The sequence below is a fragment of the Jaculus jaculus genome, chromosome 8 (assembly GCF_020740685.1).
Source record: "Jaculus jaculus isolate mJacJac1 chromosome 8, mJacJac1.mat.Y.cur, whole genome shotgun sequence".
Classification (NCBI taxonomy): domain Eukaryota; kingdom Metazoa; phylum Chordata; class Mammalia; order Rodentia; family Dipodidae; genus Jaculus; species Jaculus jaculus.
In genome coordinates, this window is record NC_059109.1 from 122,564,904 (window position 1) to 122,578,756 (window position 13,853).

General features: G+C 41.2%; 1 protein-coding gene across 5 annotated transcripts in view; it reads right to left on the reverse strand.

Moving 5' to 3' along the window:
- The window catches only part of Ptprt (protein tyrosine phosphatase receptor type T), a 1,232,244-nt gene that overhangs the window by 395,843 nt on the left and 822,548 nt on the right, over nt 1–13,853 (reverse strand). The gene's annotated exons all lie outside the window — the stretch shown is intronic.

The window sequence follows — 13,853 nt, forward strand, 5'->3', positions numbered from 1 at the left end:
CTCATGTGTCCCAGAACCTTTCTTTATGAAACCTTATTAGAAGTGGTATAGATGGGTGCTGGAAAATCAAATTCAGGTGCTCTCAGCACCCATCTAAACAACTAGGCTTGCCCACAGAAGTCTGTTAAGTCCAGCCCTTCTGCTAAGGATGTGGGCAAGGTGCAGATGCCAGAGAATCCCTGAGGCTTGCTGACCAAAAGTTCCAAAACAAAAAATAGCACAAGCAGTAGTAGCTGTGGGTGGTCTGAGATACCCTGTCTGAAGGAAACAGGTGGATGAGGGAAAGAGGAGAACACCATTAGTGTGTGAGAGCTGAGGACTTAATGTGGTTAGGCCTGGGGTCTCCTCTTCCTGTGCCTAGGGCCTTGCTTTCCATTTAGTCTCAGCTCTCTAGCATGTTGCCTTGCATTAACGCTTTCCCATACAGGAGCATGACATCCTCGGACAGTTCTAAAGCCAGTATACAGAACATTTCTCTATATTTCTTTTGGAAGGCAGTTTAAGAGAAGTGATCAGATCACCCTATTGGATCAAAACTTGTATTTTCAGCATTTAGACCCATGAGGTACTGGGGACTAATTCAGGTCATGGACTGAAGCCAGATTGTGAAGGTTTGTGTACTGTTCCACCTGGGACAAGTCACTTGACATCTTCAGACCTCAGTTTCCATACTTTAAAGTGGGGATAAACCCAGTTCAGAGGTTGTCATGGATGTCCGGTATGTTTACATGCATAATGGGCTTAAAAAGTCTGTTGGCACAAAATAAATTCTCTGTGTGTTTGTCCCTCACCCTGATACCCTGGCATTCCTTGAGAATTGCTCCAATGTGGCTTAAAGATCAATGCTTTGAATTTTGAAGAACCTATTAGAATTGCTACTATTTCTAGTGATGTCCTTATCTGTTCTTTCTGAGTGATGTTATGTTGTTAACCACAGAGGCAACATCTCGTAGCTTTACTAAGGATGTTAAACAGCTCATGTGATCTTTTCCTGATGTCTACGGTAAATAATTGTAAAATTTATTTTTTTCTCTAAGGACCTAGGATTCACTGATTCCATAACATACTCGTATGTGTGAATTACCTACCTGGTACTGTTCTAAGTACTTGCAATAAAATAGTAAGCAAAATGGAAAAAACCTGTCTCTGTGGGGTATATTCTGTTGGGAGAAGACAGATAATAAAAGGCACATTGTAAACACAGTGTTCAGGTAATGAATGCTAAGGAGACACATGAAGCATGGCAAAGATACAAAGTGTGATGGCAGAGGCTTTCAGGATTCCATAAACCAAGCTGGCAAGAGCTCCTCAAACAACGACATTGAAATGAAGATTCACAGAGGTTCAAGGATCCAGCCCTGCTTGTAAGTAGCCTATTCTAGTTAGAGCATATGGCATGTACAGGGAGCTGAGGCAAGGGCATACTTAGTATACTTGAGAATAACAATGGCTAGATTCATGAAATAAAGCATAAGCAGGTGATGAGGTCGAGAGAAACCAGAAGTGGGAATCCTAGCCACACTGGGGCCTCCTCAGCCATTGGGTTTTTCTTTTTTAATCTCAGTGACATGAGAAATTACCAGAGGGTTTGAAGCATAGGGGCTAGTATGATTACCCCATGGTTTAATGGAAATCATCCTGTGGCTGGAGTGATAGCTCAGCAGTTGAAAATGAATGCTTGCCAATTTAGACAGCCCGGGTTCAATTCCCCAGTACCCAGGTAAAGCCAGGTGCACAGAGTGATTCATGCATCTGGACTTCATTTGCCGTGGCAAGAAACCCTGGTGCTCTCTCTCTCTCTCTCTCTCTCTATCTCCTCCTGCAAATAAATAAATAAAAATATTTTTAAAAAACCATCCTAGCGGTCATGTTGAACACAGAATGCAGAGGCCAAGGCTGGAGCTGAAAGTCAGGTTGATTACTGTCATAACCCACACTGCTGAGCACAGAGGCTGGTACCAAAGAGGCAATGGTAGGGGCTGCAAGTCATGGGATAAGTGATTCAATATCTCTGTGCCTCTGAGCCAAGGAAATGTGCTTATGAATCAGATATGAAGGGCGAGCTAAGCTGTTGCCTTGCACAAAGCCAGGAGCATTGATCACAGGCAACACAACAGGAAGAGTTTTCCTTGATCATGTGCAACCAGGGGCCTCAGGTCTGACAAAAGTGAGGAGTCAAAGTTCTTGGCTCGAGCCACTAATAAAGCAAAGGTTCTATTAACGGAGATGGAGAAGACAGGAGTGGGGAGTGAAGTGGGTAGGTGATTGAGGGATAGCTTTCATTCTAGAGGCCCATAAGCTATCCAGGGGAGGAGGCTGAGCCAACAGTTGGATCAATGACTCCGGAGGGCTGGGGAAAGGTCTGGCCTAGAGACAGCCAATGGAAAAATTATTAGCATATGGATGGATTTTAAAGCCAAGGGATTAGAAATAATTAGGGAAATGAATGTGGGTCCATGCTCATCAAACTGTGGCCCTCACTGCAAATCCAACCAGCTGCTTGTTTTTGTAAATAAGATTGTATTGGAACACTGCCACACCCAGTCATTTATATATTGTTGCTGGTTGTTTATTCACTACAATGGCTGAATTAACCAGCTGCCAAAGAGATTGGCTTGAGCCTACAAAGCCTATGTTTTAAGATCTGTACAGCCTTTGGTACAGAGGCAAGGTGAAAGAGGCTCAAGAAATAAGTAAATAAAGCAGAGATGTTTACAAGGAACCAGTGACAGAGAAGGAGCCCCCCCCACCAAGGGAGGGGGATGTCTAGACATGTGTGACCATCTGGAAAGCAAGTGAAAAAGTGTTTTAAGGAGAATTTAACTGGAGCTGAGGGGATGCTCAGTGGACAAGAGTGCTCCCTATGTAAGCATGAGGACCTAACTTCAATCCCCAAAACCAATGTAAAAATCCAGGCATGATCACGCATGCCTGTAACCCCAGGAGGTAAAGACAGGATGATTGCTGGGGCTCTCCATTTGGAAAGTTTAACGAAAAAAAATGGGGAGTTCTAGGGTCAGCAAGAGATTATCTCAGGGAAGTAAAGCAGAAGAATGCATAAGAATGATAGAGGACAGGACTGAAGAGGTGGCTTAGCAGTTAAGGCACTTGCCTACAAAGCCAGACACGTCAGGTTCAATTCCTTGGGATCTACGTAAGCCAGATGCACAAGGTGGCACATGTGTCTGGAGTTCATATGCAGTCACTGGAGGCCCTAGAACACCCACTCTCTCTATCTCTCTCAAACAAACAAATAAATAAATTAAATATTCTTTTAAAAAAGAATGATGGAGGAGGATACCTTATGCTCTCCTCTAGCCTCTGCTCACAGAACATAGGGCACACATATCTGTCAGACACATGCATGCCTACACCGCACATACTAAAAACACATACACACACATACCACCACTAACAACAAAAGGAAGTTTTAACTAGCGGCTGGATTTTGAAGTGAGTGGGAGTGGTATAGGTCTGAAGACAGAGGAGAGATATAAGAGAGTAGACGGTTGAATGGATGGGAAAACAGTGCTATTTTGTGGTAGCTTTTTTAATCTACCTGTTTGAGAGAGAGAGAGAGGGAGGGAGAGAGAGAGAGAACTGGCACAGCAGGGCCTCAGCCATTGCAATCGAACTCCAGTCACTTGCACCACCTAATGGGCATGTGCAAACTTGTGCTTGCCTAACATTTTCATGTCTGGCTTATATGGGAACTGGAGAGTTGAACATGGAACCTTAGGCTTCACACCTTAACTGCTTAGCCATCTCTCCAGCTTTCTGGACAGCTTTTAAGGGCATTCTCCCATGGTGCTCCTGGCTGCTGAAGGATCAGCTGGAATGGTGGTGTATGGTCAGCTACCAAAGAAAGGATCAGGACAGGCAAAGAATCCAATGAAACAGGGTTGTGAGTTTATGGAAATGACACTGGGAAGAGAGATATTTGAAGGTAGAGAGAAAGAGGAATGTTCTAGTAAGGGTGAAGTTTTGGAGCTACAGAACTTGATGAAGTGAAAGACAGGAGGTTTGGTCAGAATGAGAAGTTTATAATCCAGATTAAAGAAGAGTTTGAGGTTATTTAGAAGTTTCCCCTTGCCCATAACAAACATAAATTCTTCACAGACCCACGGCTTGGCTTTTCCTGGTTAAACAGCCTAATCAAGAGTGTTCTACCCCACAGGATGCTAGACCCATATCACGTAGCACGTGGCATGAGGTTGAGGTAAGATTTTCTCATTTCAACACCTGTTTAGTGAATTGTAAAAGCTTGATTTTATCCTATCTTACAGATGGGATCAAAAATATGGACAGTATATGTTACTTAAGCAAGGGGTCTTAAAGAGTAAGTAAGAATGAAGGCTGACTGTAGCTCAGATCCTTCCAATTCTGAATATTTTCTGAATTGCCTTCTTTTCTTCTAGCACTGGTGTGTACATAGGCTGAAAGGTGATCACAGCATCTGTTGGTGGTGCCAGCAGCCCTAGCTAAAAGATCTTCCCACCACCCCATTATCTCTTCATAGGTCACAATGCCCTTTTCAATGAGGTAGACTGACTTTCCCTTGATTAAACAGGGTCTCGCTCTCTCTTATTTTGAAAGGACTTTGTAGTGAAAGATTGCTCTTTTTTGTCTTATCTTCTAATCATGTGCCTCTTTTCCATTATTTTTTTTTATTCTCTATAATTCTTTAATGAACCCACACTTTCTTTGTCCACAGTTTCATTTCTTCTTCTTCTAACAGCATGGAACGTTCCATCCCTTTCACAGAGTTCCACAACAAAGGTTAATTACTTTATAATTTCGTTCTCTTAAAAAGAAAGCATGCAAAATTGCTGATTTTAACAGTGCTTCTTGTCAGTTGGTTCACGTAAATTCACTGTAATTAAACCAGATGTTTTCTTGCACTTGAAAGTCAGGTGGTAATTTAAGGTAAATGTTCATTTCAACATAGGAGAGGACAGATAGTCATCGCAGGAAGTTTTCTCCATTCCTTGCCTCCCATCCCCTTCCTGACCTCTTCTTTCTTCCCCTCCTCATGTTTCTCTTCATCTTTCTTCCCCTCTTCTGCCTGTTCTTTCCTCTCCTAATTTCCATTTTCCCCATATGAAAAGTAGGCTCAAGATGGCGAACTTGGATGCTAGTTATGCAAAGTAGAAATGTTTCGTGTGTGAAGCTCAGAACCCTGGGCAACTAAATGGGAGTTTCTCATGCTACTTTGCTTCTCCAAGTCATTTTTTTTTTTTTTTACCCCTCATTTACAGTTGTCATATTGTTGGCTGTTCATGATTAAAAGGATTGGAGCTAATTTAAGAGAACTCAAAATAGTTCGAGAATACTTCAGAAAACACAAGAGTATTTGGGTGACTTTTAACGGAGAAAAGTTGAGAAAGTTAGATAGCATCAATGTATTACTATTTGATAGTTTTACTGCTCTATTTTACAATATTATTGATATGTTTATTTTATCTCTTCTACATGAATTTTTATGCCACAAGACATTAAAGATCACTTTACACGGAAGAACACAGCAGTATGATGAGGAATGTTTCACCATGAGTTCCCTAGGAATAAAAAATAACCAACCTGTTTGCCAATTTCCATGTTGTATATATTCTACCCATGGTTGATTTCAAGCAGTGGGTACGTTACTGAACTTGCGGGTAAGAAGAGACACTAAGGATCAGCTTGAGCAAGCGAGTATGAGTCAACTGTGAACACACCTGAAAGACATCCTACCTGCCCCCAACTTATGAAACTGTCCATTCATGGAACACAGTGGTATCATGAAAGAGGCATGGGTGTTGGTGTTAGATAGTCATTCACCAAGCCCTGCATTCAGCCAGTAATTAACAAATACATGGACAGCCATTGTTCTTACTGGGAAACCACCAGCCATGAACAAAACACATCAACGTTTGCATTCATGCCAATTTTCTTCTAGAAGGACAGATAATAAATTAAAACAATAAATGGGCATTGTGATGTGGAGAAAAATAAAACATGGAAGAATGTTAAGGAAGGTTTATCCAGCATAAGATTGCACAGTAAGTGGCAGGGTAGGCTTTACAGGTTAAGAATATAGTAATTAATTTCTCTTGGCACAACCATAGCAATGATGTCCATACCCCTATGTTTGTCTACTGAATGCAAGAACAAAGAATACCGGCACAAGGCCTAGTTCACCATGGGCAAAATCAAAACACAGCTGCATTTCTCCCTGCCTTTTATAGTATTGCAGGTGATATTTGTTAACATCTACCACATGCCGACCTGAAATATATGATGCCTTTAGGACTTGCTAAGGAGTGTAGCTTTATTATCCTTCATGACCTTGGGCTTTATTATTTATATTTTGCTATTTCCTTTTACCCTTATACACTTACTTTCCTCTTTTCATGTTTGACATGCCACCTCTCATTACTATAGATAGACCAGTTCCTAGTAACATGCAGCCTCCTTCTGGCTTACTGCAGCCCAAGAAACCCAGTGAGTACGCTCAGTATAGACACACATAAAAGAACAGTGCTCACTGCTGAGCTATGCCAACTTTCCTTACAGTGGAAGCACCAGAACTCAAGTTGGTTTGGCCAACTTAACCAAGATACCTATTATATGTGGTTAAGCATGTTAAATACTGTTTGTATTCATACATTTTATATTGTTACTTGTCATAATTAATTATATTTTATGTATTGTTAAAAGTTATGTTCCCTTATTGTACAACAGGAAAATATTACTGCTTGCTCTTTCTCATTTGATGTGAAGATTAAGACAATCCTCATTGCTGGTGAAAATGCAAGCAATATGACTTCTCTACAGGTTGGTGTACGTGAATGCGCATTTGCCCTTGACTTCAGCCATACCAATGTCATGGATTTATCTTGAAGACCTGTCTCTACACATAATGAACAATATACACACAAGCCAATTTGTTATTGTATATTCATATATATATCCATGTATATATAGTATAGTACAGTACAGAATGCCTCTCGTAATGAGCATCCAATCAGTCAGCTATGGCAATGGAAATAGAGAAGAAAAAAAAAAGACCATATATAGGAAGAAAATAAGACAATTATTCCTTAGATACTCAGGCATAGCATCCATAGAGCAATGATGTAGCCTGAAGGTATTAAAACAGCAGGGACATTTTGATATGGAGTGACTTCCAGTATATAACACAAGAACAATAAAAGAGATAAAGGTTGTACAATACCATCATGTATACATGAAATAGGAAGAAGAGGGTATGAAGGTAGAGCTCAGAGGTAGAACTTTTGCATAGCACTTCCAAGTCCCCAGGTTCAATATCATGTATACACGTGTACATGCATGAACACATGCTACATACACACACACACACATATATATATGTATGTGTGTGTGTATATATATATATATATATATATATATATATATATATATATAGAGAGAGAGAGAGAGAGAGAGAGAGAGATCTTTTACTTTGTGAACTACAGACCGATAAACCACACAGGAATATAAATGTCTACCTTTCAAGTATGAAGTGGAGCAGTACAAAAGAGGTAAAGATGATGGTAATATTTCTCAACATTAACCTGTTTTAAAAATAGAAGGGTGAGTTTAGGGAGGAAAAAACTAGAGTGGTAGGAGGGAATTATCATGATTTATTATCTGTACTTATGGAAGTTGTCAATAAAAATATTTTTAAAAATTTCAAAGAAAGCAAATAAAATTTGGGGACTCAGTGATGACTTAGTGGTTAAGGCACTTGCCTGCAAAGCCAAAGGACAGGTTCAAGTCTCCAGAACACATGCAAGCAAGGTGTACAAGGTGGCACATGCGTCTGGAATTCGTTTGCAGTGGCTGGAGGCTCTGGCATACCCATTCTCTCTCTCTCTCCCTCTCTCATTCTCTCAAAAGCAAATAAGTAAAAACTAAATTACTTTAAAAACTAGAGTTTGGGCTTTTAAAAAGGACATCTGTTTTGAATGTTAAAAACAGAAACATTTAATTTTTAAAATAGAGGACGGAAATACATAAAATTGAAACAAATGAACTTGAGTACCAGTTAATATCAAAACAATATAGAAAAACCTCTGAAATTTTGCACATAATACTTTGACTATAGAACCTCAGTGGTACATAGCTAATAGTAAATAGAGTAAAATATTTTACTCAACTTAGAAGCTCTAGAGCAGATGTAGTGTACCCTTGAAACTATTTTGTGTGCAGTGCAGGATGGATCATGTGCATAAGCAGGAGGGTATGTAGAATCAGGGCCCTCGCTGGGAAGAAGGGGGCTATGGTATGTACAGAATATACATAATGATGTATAGGAACTGGATTTCAATCACAGGTAAGCTCAGGATTTTGAACAAGTAATTGCACGCCTAGGTTTCCTAGTCAGAAAAGCTTGCTCCAGTCAACACTTCTAAGGCCGGTCTTAGGGCTAAACCACTACTCTCTCTGGAGGCAACCAGAAATCCTTAGACCAGGGGCAGGCTTCATCTTTGGGCCAATGACAGAAATAGGATAATGTAGAACATTGCACCATACCAAAATCTAGGAAGGACGACTAATGTGAGGACATGTGAAAAGGACCTAATTACCAGCTTGAAGGGATTCCCACTCCCTGGTCTAGACAACTTTATCAACCAAAAGAACAAGGGCAATGGTAAATCTTAGTACACTGAGTCAAAGAATGATATGTAAATCGATTAGAATCCCAAATTCAGGGAAGATAATGAGAGAAAAAAAGATCTCTTCTATAAAAAATAAATAAAATCTTTATAAAAGGGCTGGAGAGATGGATTAGCAGTTTAGGTGCTTGCATGTAAAGCCTAAGAACCCAGGTTCAATTCTCCAGGTCCCACGTAAGCCAGATGCACATAGTGGCACATGTGCCTGGCGTTCATTTGCAGTGGCTGGAAGCCCTGGCATGCCTATTCTCACTCTCTCTCTAATGCTAATAAAAAATAAAAATAAAAATAATTCTTTAAAAGAAAAACTCTTCTATAAAGAAAAGTGCTCATTAATAAGTGTATGTGGAGGTTTAAAATGACCCTTTTTTAATTTTATTTTGGTATTTTCATTTATTTATTTGAGAGCAACAGAGAGAAAGAGGCAGATACAAAGAGAGAGAATGGGCACGCCAGGGCCTCCAGCCACTGCAAACGAACTCCAGACACATGTGTTCCCTTGTTTATCTGGCTAACGTGGGTCTTGGGGAATCGAGCCTCAAACCAGGGTCCTTAGACTTCACAGACAAGCGCTTACCTGCTAAGCCATCTCTCCAGCCCAAAAGAACCCAATTTTTTAAACACCAATGTAATAATTTATTTCGGTAAGAACTGGGGTTGGGGAGATGGCTTAGCATTTAAGGGAACTTGCTTGCAAAACCTGCTGGTCAGGGTTCAATTCCCCAGTATCCATGTAAAGCCAGATGCACAAAGTTGCACATGTATCTGGAGTTTGTTTGCATCAGCAAGTAGCCTTGCATACCCATTCTCTCTTTCTCTTTCTCTCTCGCTCTCTCTCTCTCTCTCCTCACAAATAAAAAAAAAATACTTTTTAGCAATTTAGGTATTATTATGGAACCTTAAAATCATCAAATGAAAATATTCTATTTTGTGATACTTTGAGATGGCATAAGTATCCTATTTAATCCCACATTTCCATCAGCAGTTTTAGCATACAGAATCAATTCTGACATTACTAGAAATAAAATGAATTTATATTAGAGTATTTCTAAATAATGATAAATTTCTTAGATTTATATGATATTGTGACTATATAAGAGGATATCCTGATTTTTTAATTATGCAGTAGAGTAAAGAGGTTGTCATGATTTCTATAATTTATTTGCAAATGCTCAAACCATGTATTTATGTTTTCATATGGATATACTGTTCAAGATATGTGGAAAATAAAAATAATGAATGTTTGCAAATGTTGAACTGATGTCAAGATTTATGTTCAGTTTAAATTTTTCTATAGTCTTTAGCTATTTAAGAACAAAATTTGGGGCAAAGGAAGTAGTGGTTCATTATATATCCCAAGTTTACTAATTCGGGCACTATTACAGATGCTCACAGTTGGTAGCTCAATCAGATCAGCTTCAATGTGGCTTTACCTTTCACCTTTCAAGGATTCATATACTCCATTTCAATTTTGTGTTTGTTTGTTTGTTTTTCAAGGTAGGGTCTCACTCTAGTTCAGGCTGACCTGGAATTCACTATGTCATCTCAGGATGGCCTTGAACTCACAGCAATCCTCCTACTTCTGCCTCCCGGATGTTGGGATTAAAGCCACGCACCACCATGTCCGGCACCATTTCAATTTTAAAAATATATATATATTTATTTATTTGCAAGCAGAGAGACAGAAAGAGAATATGGGCAAGCCATGGTTCTAGCCACTGCAAACAATCTCCAGGTGCATGTGCTGCCCTGTGCATCTGGCTTTATGTAGGTACTGGGGAATAGAACCTGGATCATTACTGCTGAGCCATCTCTTCAGGCCTCATTTCAATTCTTGTCTGTGGTATGATCAAATGACCCTGGTTTTGTCTGCGACATTTGGGGTAAAGTGAAAATAATACTCTTTAGGGAAGGTGGTGCTGCAGCAACCGCCCAGCTTGCTGCCGTCTTGCACTGTACTCAATAAACTATTTTTCACACGCACACACACACAAAACATTAAAAATGAATCCATTTAATCTTTTATCAAGAGCTACTTCCACAATGAAGCCAAAGGGGCCCCGAGACCATGGGCTTCTCTTTGCAGCAGATTATTTTGTAGGTCCTCAAAGGCACTGGGGAACTGCAATAACATATTCTTTAAACAGCCCCAGGAAATCATTTTGTTGGGCAGCTGAGAGCAACACAAAGGTGGTGAGTGAGGGGTTTACTTTCTGGCTATACAAAGCAGAGTTTCAGTAAAAATGAGTGCCAGGCTCCAGCCTCAGCTCGTCCTCAAGGCGAACCACTTTCCCTGAAAAATGCCAATCATGCCTTCCTCTTTAGGAAGAATGAAGCCTGGTCTAAGCATATAGGGATGAGGCATCATTCCAGAGGACGAGGTTGACCCGTGAGTTTAAGACCAGCCTGGGCAACATAGGAAGAAAATGATCAACAAAGACAAACAGAAACCCAGAGCACATCCATACTATTCTGAACCTGCCAGTTGTTTCGGGGCTAGCACCTCAGAAGAGCCAGAGAACCAAGGGTGGGATGTCTCATATGCCGGTGTCTTTCAATATGATAATGTCCACACAGCTCCTGGAGCAGGAAATGATGTTTTATTAATGATGTTTACGAGAAATTTAATTTCATAGCATTGCTGTTCCCATGTTGTTTTGATAAAGGCTTTGTGGTTTATTTATTTTCCTCTTAGCAGTAAGAATGAGGAAAGGAGGGGATCTGACACAGTGTTCAAGCTGGGACAAGAGACTTGCTACTGCACCCAGAGGTCACTCTCACAGTGCAGTCCAAGGAGGATGTGGTTCTTGGAAGAGCCCACCCAGAGACGCTGTGGCCAGACACCCTATGATGAAATGCAGCGTGGGTTCTTCTCTGTCAGCACGAGGGGCCGCCCTGGGAATACTGGTCACTAAGCCTCTCTGCCACTAGTACTGCTTGTCCATTCAGGACCCAAGTATATTGCCATTCCTGGAGTACTCTGTACACCAATTCAAGAGGATGGCCTGAGCCCGGAGAGGTGCCCCACAGCGTGCAGCTCTGCATTGTTTATATCCAAGACTCCTTTGTCAAGGACATGTTTTCTCTTCTGTAACTTACTGCATACATGGTACCTGCATTTACTGAAAACTTACTGCTTGGTCTTAGTTCACTTTTTTTTTTTTTTTTTCGAAATAGGGTCTCACTTTAGCTCAGGCTGACCTGGAATTCACTATGTAGTCTCAGGGTGGCCTTGAACTCATGGTGATCCTCCTACCTCTGCTGGGATTAAAGGCGTGTGACACCACGCCCAGCAACTTAGTTCAATTTCTTTATCTACCCATTCTTTTAAATATGGACAACAGCCTCTAAGTTAGGCATTATCATTAAATCCATCCATTTGGATGACGAAACTGAGGTACTAAGAGGTTAGAGCCTATGACCCTGGTATATTTGCCTCCAGAGACTACCTTCTCAATCTGCTTGGAGAAAGGGACTATGAATTTTTTAATTTAATTAATTAATTTATTTTTTTTTAAATTTTTTTTTTCATTTTTATTTATTTATTTGAGTGTGAGAGAGAGAGAAAGACACACACACACACACACACACACACACACAGAGAGAGAGAGAGAGAGAGAGAATGGGCGAACCAGGGCTTCCAGCCTCTGCAAACGAACTCCAGACGCGTGCGCCCCCTTGTGCATCTGGCTAACGTGGGACCTGGGGAACCGAGCCTCGAACCGGGGTCCTTAGGCTTCACAGGCAAGTGCTTAACCGCTAAGCCATCTCCCCAGCCCAATTAATTTATTTTTGAGAGAGAGAGAGAGAATGGGTGTGCCAGAGCCTTTAGCCACTGCAAACGAACTCCAGAGGCATGTGCCACTTTGAGCATCTGGCTTACGTGGGTCCTGGGGAATTGAACCTGTGTCCTTAGGCTTCCCAAGCAAGTGCCTTAACTACTAAAGAATCTCTCCCATTCCACCTTTTATTTTTAAAAAAATGTATTGATTTGAGAGAGAGAGAAAGGGGCAGATAGAGAGGGAGAATGGGGCTATGCATTTTTAAACACTGGATCCAAGTCTAGGGAAAGCTCTAGTTACCTTCCCTGACTTGAAACATCTATAACACCCATCCTACTCTGGAGAGCTTCCCTGGAGGTCTAGCCTGCAGCCAGCCTTTGTTGGGCTTGGCTCGAAGTTTCACCTTGGCTCCCTCCAGCTTCCTGATTGACTTCATCACCTCTGCCCAGGTTCTCCTGGGGAGATATCCATAACCAATTACATGCATCTAAATCTGCATCTCAGAGTCACATTGTGAAGAAGAAAGAAGATATTCCACAAGACCAAAAACAGCCAGGCCAGAAGGACAAAAGGCTGCAGTCATACAGAAGTGTTTCTTAGGCAAATTCTACTCCTCCAAGAACATCAGAGTTACAGGTCATTCGCAGTGAGATCCTGGGAAGAAACATTCAAGAAGCAGAAGGCCATTAAAGTTGACTGAGGAACTGACATTCAAAGAAAGTCTTGAAATCTCAAAAATTCCTCCTGTAGACTTGGACGGAGAGGTCAGTCCAAGTTGCAGAGAAGTGGGGAATGTATTTTAAGCACACATGGGGCTCCATGGTCTAGAAACCCCAAGTTAGGAGGCATACTGTAGGAAGCAGACTCCTTCCTAGCAGGGTGGACAGATGGGGTGGGGTGAGAGAAACGGAGACCTGTGGGTGGACTTCTGGGTCTCCATCTTGAGCTTCCAGCCACAGCTCATTGAGATGAGATCCTCAGGAAGATAAGTCAGTATAGAGGAGATTAATTCACTTTGGAATACCCTGTATCTGAGAAGTCTGTGCAACATCCAGGTGAATGGCAGAGATGCATCCAATGTGCATGTTAAGCTTGAAGCTAGTCTCATGTTTTATTCTTTAAATATGGGCAACATCAAGTTGTCTTGACTTCTAATGTCAACACGTTTAGAGGATACAATATAACCTTTCATGAGGTTTCTGTGGAGTTAGACTTTGTGCAGGGGGAGTGGTAGAAAGTGAGGAGAAGATGGGGGCGCGAACGGCTACTTTGACAGCAAAGGCATGACGGAGCTATCATTATGGATGGACACATCACAACCCCCTCGCTGGAACTGTGGCAGTGCTCAGCCTGCCTGGTTTTTGTTGGAGTGGCCAGCGATCAGACTCAA